The 7,219-nt window shown below is 42.3% G+C and overlaps 1 non-coding gene across 1 annotated transcript; it reads right to left on the reverse strand.

The window, feature by feature from the left end:
• Positions 1-6,130: 6,130 nt before the first annotated feature.
• Positions 6,131-6,237, reverse strand: LOC142428325 (U6 spliceosomal RNA). Its single transcript, XR_012780247.1, has one exon. It is a non-coding gene; the product is annotated as a U6 spliceosomal RNA (small nuclear RNA).
• Positions 6,238-7,219: the final 982 nt, after the last annotated feature.

The raw sequence follows: 7,219 nt of genomic DNA on the forward strand, positions 1-7,219 counted from the left end.
GGTTTGTGAGTTCACGATGCCCATGGCCCTGGACGAGATGCTGGAGTCCGCGTGGAGCTACTTGAGCACCTTGTGCACATACACAGAGTAGGTCACCTCACTCCTTCGCTGGCATTTCTTACTGTGCTTCCTTTGAGCCATAGCTGCAGCCTCCTTGGGGCCCCTCCTCGGGCAGGCAGGGACTTAGTGGGGTCAGGTGGGTTGTTTGACTGGGACAGTACACCTGGAAAAGGTAACGCAGGCGTGCTAAGGCGAGCTCAGGGAGGACAGAAACTCTTGTGGAGCAGAAGGGCAAAAGTTTGCTTAATCTTAATTTTCAGTACGAATACAGACCATGAAAGCGGGGCCTAACGATCCTTCTGACCTTTGGTTTTTAAGCAGGAGGTGTCAGAAAAGTTATCACAGGGACAACTGGCATGTGGTGGCCAAGCATTCACAGTGACGTCACGTTTTGTTCCTTTGATGTCAGCTCTTTCTATTGCTGTGAAGCAGAATTCACCAAGCATTGGATGATTCACCCTCTAATGGGGAACGTGAGCGGAGTTTAGACCTTCTTGAGACATATTAGTTTTACCCTAATAGGGATGTGTTGTTACCATGGTAACCCTGCCCAGAAAAAGAGGAACTGCAGGTTTTCATTGGGTGTGTGTGCTTAGTTGAGGAGCCAATGGGACGAAGCTGCCTTCTCTGGGATTAAGACAGACTCTTAAACTGCAGGGAGGATAGGACACGGCCAGGGAGCCTCCATTGGGCTTGGATAACCTCCAACTCTGCTGGCCTGGGCTATGGCTGTCTGTGGATGCCAGTCCCCACTATGCGCTGGGACCAAAACGGTAGCAGCCCCCTCACCTGCCTGTCACACACCTCGTGTTAGTGGTGATCCTGGTGCTAGAACATTGGTAGACAATCTGCTTTTGGTCAGGGTTTCCTATGGAGCAGGGCAGCTCCCTCCCTGTGATCTATTGCTGCCTTAACAGGGCCTTCCAGTTGACCTCCCAAGTGGCGACAAGAAAAATAAGTCCCCACTCGGTCCCAGTGGAAGGGGACAAGGCTCCTAATGGAGGTGCCCAAGGCGCATGTACACATCGGAGCATCTCCAGCCAGTTGCCGGAATGGGACTCCTGGTCGAGCTCCCATATAGTGGTGAGAAAAATGACTAATCCCCACCTGATGCCAGTCCATCCACCTTTTGCAGCAGGAGCAGCCTGCGGTCTCAGGTGAGGGCAACAGGAACATTGATAACAGGTTATTTCTGGTCTCCTAGAAAGTATTAGTAAGTGTTCTTTCAAAACTATTGTTATGTGTGAACCCAATAACTTGTACTTAAACAAACAAAAAAAACAAGGAAAAAATGTTTATTCATCCTATGCGAATAATGTAGTCTCTAGATGCCAGAATCTTTAATTTTCATCTATCTTACAGTTAGTCTGGAAGGGTCTCATGAAATTTTATTTTGATTTAATTGCCCATCGACCTTTAAAGCAGCCTGAAACCCACTCAACTCTCATTAGTTCCTTGTTCTGCTGGATCCTTTGATCCTCCAGCTGACCCCTCAATGTAGAGGCCTATATGATTTACACTTCCCTTGAAAGACAAAATGTCACTTACGACCGATGACTGTGTGCTGTCCTTACCCTAGAGCCCACATTCATGAAAATACTCTGCCATATGGCGGCCCGTGTGGACCTTAGAGAATTGCTTCAGCTCGCCTCCAAAAGAATGGTATATTGAGGGGTAGGAAGTCCTCACTGATTTTCTTGTCACCTTGTTTGTTCCTTTTTTTTAACTAAAGAAACTTCTTCCCATTTTTAATAAGAGAAATAATAACTTTGTAAAAATAACTAGCACACTAGCATGTCTTTATGCAGGCCTTGGGTGTTTATTTGTGGTTTCTGGGGCTGTTGTCATATTAGCTGTCATTGAGTCAGTTCCATCTCACAGGCACTGAGTGAACAACAGAACAAAGCACTACACTCTCCTGTGCCAACCTCACAATTTAGGATGAACCCATTGTTGCAGTCACTTTGTTAATCCATTCAATAGAGGGATTCCTATTTTTCACTGCCCCTCCACTTTATCCAACTTAACATCCTACTCCAGGGACTGTTCTCTTGATAACTTGTCCAAAGTATCTAATACGAACTTTCACCATCTTTACCGCTAAGTAGCCCTCTGAAATTGCTTATCTGATATTACTTCTGCCAAGACAGACTTGTTTGTACCATCGCTATTCATGGTACTTGGGGTGTTCTTGGCCAGAACTACAACTCAACTACATTGATTATTCTTCTGCCTGCCTAATTCAGTGCCCATCTTTCGCATGCAGAGGAAGCCATTGACAATAGCATGTTTTAGTCAAGTGAACCCAATTCTCAAGGTAATATCTTTTTAAAAATCATTTTATTGGGGGCTCGTACAATTATTATCACAACCCATACATACATCCATTGTGTCAAGCACATATGTGCATTTGTTGCCACCATCATCCTCAAAACACTTGCCTTCTACTTGAGCCCTTAATATTGGCTGCTCATTTTCCCCCTCCCTCCCCATTCCCCCTTACCTCATGAATCTTTCATAATTTATAAATTATTATTTTGTCATATGTTTTACTGTCTGTTGTCTCCCCCCACCCCCGCCCTCTTCTCTGCTGTCCATCCCCTAGGGAGGAGACTATACGTAGATTCTTGTAATCAGTTCCCCCTTTCTACCTCACATTCCCTCCACACTCCAGGCATCGCCACACTCACTACTGGTCCTGAAGGAGTCATCTGTCCTGGATTCCCTGTGTTTCCAGTTGGTATCTATACCAATGTACATCCTTTGGTCTAGCCAGATTTGTAAGGTAGAATTGGGATCATAATAGTGGAAGGGAGGAAGCATTTAAGAACTAGAGGAAAGTTATATGTTTCATCGTTGCTACCCTGTACCCTGACTGGCTCATCTCTTCCCCATAACCCTTCAGTAAGGTGTGTCCAATTGGCTACTGATGGGCATTGAGAGTCCCCTCTGCACTCACTCACATTTACAATGATATGATTTTTTGTTCCTTGATGCTTGCTTGATACCTGATCCCTGTGACAGCTTGAGGTCACACAGGCTGATGTGTTTCTTCCATGAGGGCTTGTGTTGTTTCTGAACTAGACGGCCACTTGTTTATCTTTGAGCCTTTAAGACCCCAGATGCTATGTATTTTTATAGCCAGGCACTATTAGCTTTCTTCCTCAATGTAATATATTTCCAGCACTGTAAAGAGGTGTTATTCCCCTGTTTCATCCAATGTAATGTAGCTGTAGTTCTCTTGACTGTTACTATCACCATTTGGGGTGTTTTGGGGGAATTTTTTTTCACAAACTAACTTTTTCTGGAAGGACTTAAAATTACTCAAGCTTAGATTAAGAATGTTGATCAAGGTAGGATTCAGACCATGACAGTGTGTGTGTGGGCAGGGGGAGGGTGGGAGCTTTTTGGAACTAGAGGAAAGTTGTAGTTTTCATCGTTTCTACATCGTACCCTGACTGGTTTGTCTCCTCTCCAAGACCCTTCTGTAAGGGGATATCCAGTGGCCTACAAATGGGCTTGCAAGTCTGGCTAGACCAGGTGATGTACACTGGTACACATGGGAACTGGAAACATAGGGAATCCAGGTCGATGATCCCCTAGGGACCTGTGGGGTGAGTGGTGATACCGGGAGGACTTTGGGAGGGTGGGTTGGAAGGAGGAACTGATTTCAAGGATCTACATGTGGCCTCCTCCCTGGGGACCAGACCACCGAAAAGTGGATGAAGGGAGACGTGGGACAAAGCAAGATATGACAAAATAATAATTTATAAATTATCAAGGGTTCGTGAGGGAGGGGCCAGTGGAGAGGGTGGGAAAAATGAGGACCTGATGGCAGGGGCTTGGGTGGAAAGCAAATATTTTGAGAATAATGAGGGCAACGAATGTACAAATGTGCTTTACACAATTGATATATGACTGGATTGTGATAAGAGTTGTATGAGCCCCTAATAAAATGATTTTTTTAAAAAGAAAGAATGCTGATCAAGTAGGTCCAACCTTGTTCTTTAACCAGCCTGCCTCAGAGCTCTGAGATTGAAACCTGGACTTAAGACCTAGGGGAATGGTGAGCCTTATATTCCAGATATTTATGACGAAAGGCATGACAGAGTCAAAGATAAATTGTGTATTTTTCTAGTAGCCTGACTTGCATGTTAGTTTTATAGGGGCACAAACATACACCCCTGTCAAATAACTGCCACTTCACAACTCCCTGACTAAGAAACTCTCGGGGGGTTGAAAAGGGCAATGCCAATGACATCAATCTAGGATATCCGACTAGCCACATCAGGCTAATGTCTCCCTACTTTATCACAGCTTAGCCTCTTCCCGTCACATTCATTTTGTGTTCCTACCCCTCCAGGCTCCTGGTCGAGCAAGTTTCACAAGTGGTGCCAAGATACTAGCTTTTTCTCTCTCCCTAGAAATCCAAAACTATGGGTGAGATGTGGGTGTTATAGTGAGATAATCAGGGAAAAGGATAAAAACATGTAAAAGGGAAGAAACTGTTGGTAGAAAGGTACACAGATAGTATCAGCACTGAAATAATTGATCACACCTCATAATTCTGTAAATTTTTAAAGTACATTGTAAATGTTTTTATAGCAATAAAACTAGCATAAGAATATTGTAGCATTGAGTTTATTGACTTTGGCTTGAAAACAGATTCTTCCTGAAAATTCACCTATTTTGATAACAAATTAAAGTGTGTGGGTTCCTCTATGAAGTCAACCTTTCAAAACCTAGGCCAACGCTCAACTTAAGCATTGAACTCCCAAGGCTATACAGTAATCCAGGGTCTAATTGCCTTTCAGGAAGACCTGGAATCCATTCATCCTCTGAGACTAGGAGATACCTGCTTCCATTACATGAATGTCAATGAAGGGGACCTGACGAAGAGAAGAATGGACTCTATTAGCATAGCGTGGGCTCTGTCTTTAAAACAAATACCTCAGGTTGAATCCTAATCTTCAGCTCAGGGGCACAGGGTGGGCACTCCTTAGGGCAAGAAGTGCAGGCCAACAACCTGACATACCTAAGTGATCACTCCTCTTCTCTTTCAGGTTGCAGATTTGCCACACATACCAAAATGCAGGCCAGTCTAGGGAGCCAGAAGCCTGCGACTGCTGTCTTGCACACTTAAGCATCACAAGGATTTGAACTTCTGAATGGTTGTGAACCAAATCTATTCACCTGACTGCAAATGTCCTAGTGTCTCTGCTTTTTATTTAGAGAGTGCATTGATTTTTATTCCAGAAGCTTGACTACAAAATGGTGAGTACTACAGAAACCTAGGGTATTTGCATTATACAAAGTAAGGTCAGGTAGTGATCGCTGGAAACCTGAGGTTAGATTATAAGGTAAAAGTGTGATGGGCGGGGCACAATGGATGGAGCTTTCTGAAGCTGTCTATTGCTATCAAATGCATATGTGGTTCCAAGCACTGGATAACTGTGATGGTCTTCCTTATGTGCCTTGAGGCTTGTTACATAAGGTATCAGCATCCCAGTTTGGGCCTTGGTTTTTTGAAATGTGTAAAAAACTTCCTGAGTAGAGTCCAGATATAAAGGTCTACCAGAGGACATGAATTCTTAGCTCATCTAGAGTCACCATTGCTTCTTCACTACAGTTTTCTTTATTCCATCAGGCAGTGACATATTTTCTTTAGATTTTTAAAGATGGCATATTGGGCTCCTACACTGTTGGACATATCTTCTCATGGCTTCATCAAAAGAATGAGTCTGTTAGAAATGTGTCCAGTTGGTCAATAAATGAGAATTCCTATTCCTTATATTTGTTTATGTTGATAAAAAGCCCTGAAGAAACATTCCTCACTGGTAATGTCCCTTTCTACAACAGATGAAATCCTTCCTAGGCTTGCAGTATCTTTACCTAGCCTTACATAATTAACACAATTATTGTGCTATTATTAAAAACACAGCCACTGAAGGTGGTTTATTTTGCTTGAACTTTTTTTAAAAAACAAATAATTGTGTCTCTTCAGAGGATCCCATTCATAACATATCCCATGTATTGAGGTTGATACCTCATCATCTTTACTTTTTTTTTTTTTAATATGGAATGCTTCACGAATTTGTGTGTCATCCTTGTGCAGGGGCCATGCTAATCTTCTCTGTATCGTTCCAATTATAGCACATGTGTTGCCGAAGCAAACACCATCTTTGCTTTTTAATAGCATTTGTCCTGTACTTCTTCCAAGAGACCAAAAACAAAAGATACAAACTCATTGCCATAGAAATGATTCCAACACAGAGTAACTTTAAAGTTGTGGGTAGAGCTGCCCCAGAGGTTTCTTGCACTGTAACTATGTATGGGCATAGAAACTTTGTCTTTCTCCAGTGAAATGACTGATACTTTCAAAGTACTGACCCAGGAGTTAGCTCACTGTACTACCATTGCTCCATTATCCATGATAGGTTTGTGATAAGAATTGTACGAGCCCCCTAGAAAATGATTTTTAAAAAAAACATCTCTTAATTTTCAATGAGAATTCTGCAACAGGTCTTTTTGAAGATATTATTACTTATTTTAAAAGGGACACCACTAACTTCCTTTTCTATCTCTTCATTCAGGAACATATCACTTCACATGCTCATTGTTTTTTATCCATCTTTAGATACAGCTTGATGGCACTTTTGAAGATATCACAGAAGCCCACATTTTATTTAGTCTGTTAATCCAGAGACCACAAATCTGGGATGATTTCTAAGTTCAGCCCCTTCAAGTGTCTTGTGAATAACTGCCGGCCTGCCTTGAGGAGAACACAAGTAGGTGATGATACTGGTAGTATAATCATTGAGCTTGTATTCCGTTAGTTTAACTAGTAAAATTCAGAACCATGAAAGGGAGGTCATCATGTGCTTCAATATTCTCAGTCCCTCTTCAATTCTTATTTGTCTCATTCATATGCAGTCCTTGTATGAATATCCTGTGTGAGAACTTTGTATGAATATCCTGTGTGAGAACTTTGTATGAATATCCTGTGTGAGAACTTTGTATGAATTTGTGTAACCATAGTTTTCCAGGATATAAGTAGCAATAGATATTGGTTTCAGCATATTTGTTAGTCTAGGTAGACTAGAGAAACAAATTCATAGACACTCACGTGTATAAGAAAAAAAGCTTTATATACAAGAAC

The sequence above is a fragment of the Tenrec ecaudatus genome, chromosome 15 (assembly GCF_050624435.1).
Source record: "Tenrec ecaudatus isolate mTenEca1 chromosome 15, mTenEca1.hap1, whole genome shotgun sequence".
In the NCBI taxonomy this organism is placed as follows: Eukaryota; Metazoa; Chordata; class Mammalia; order Afrosoricida; family Tenrecidae; genus Tenrec; species Tenrec ecaudatus.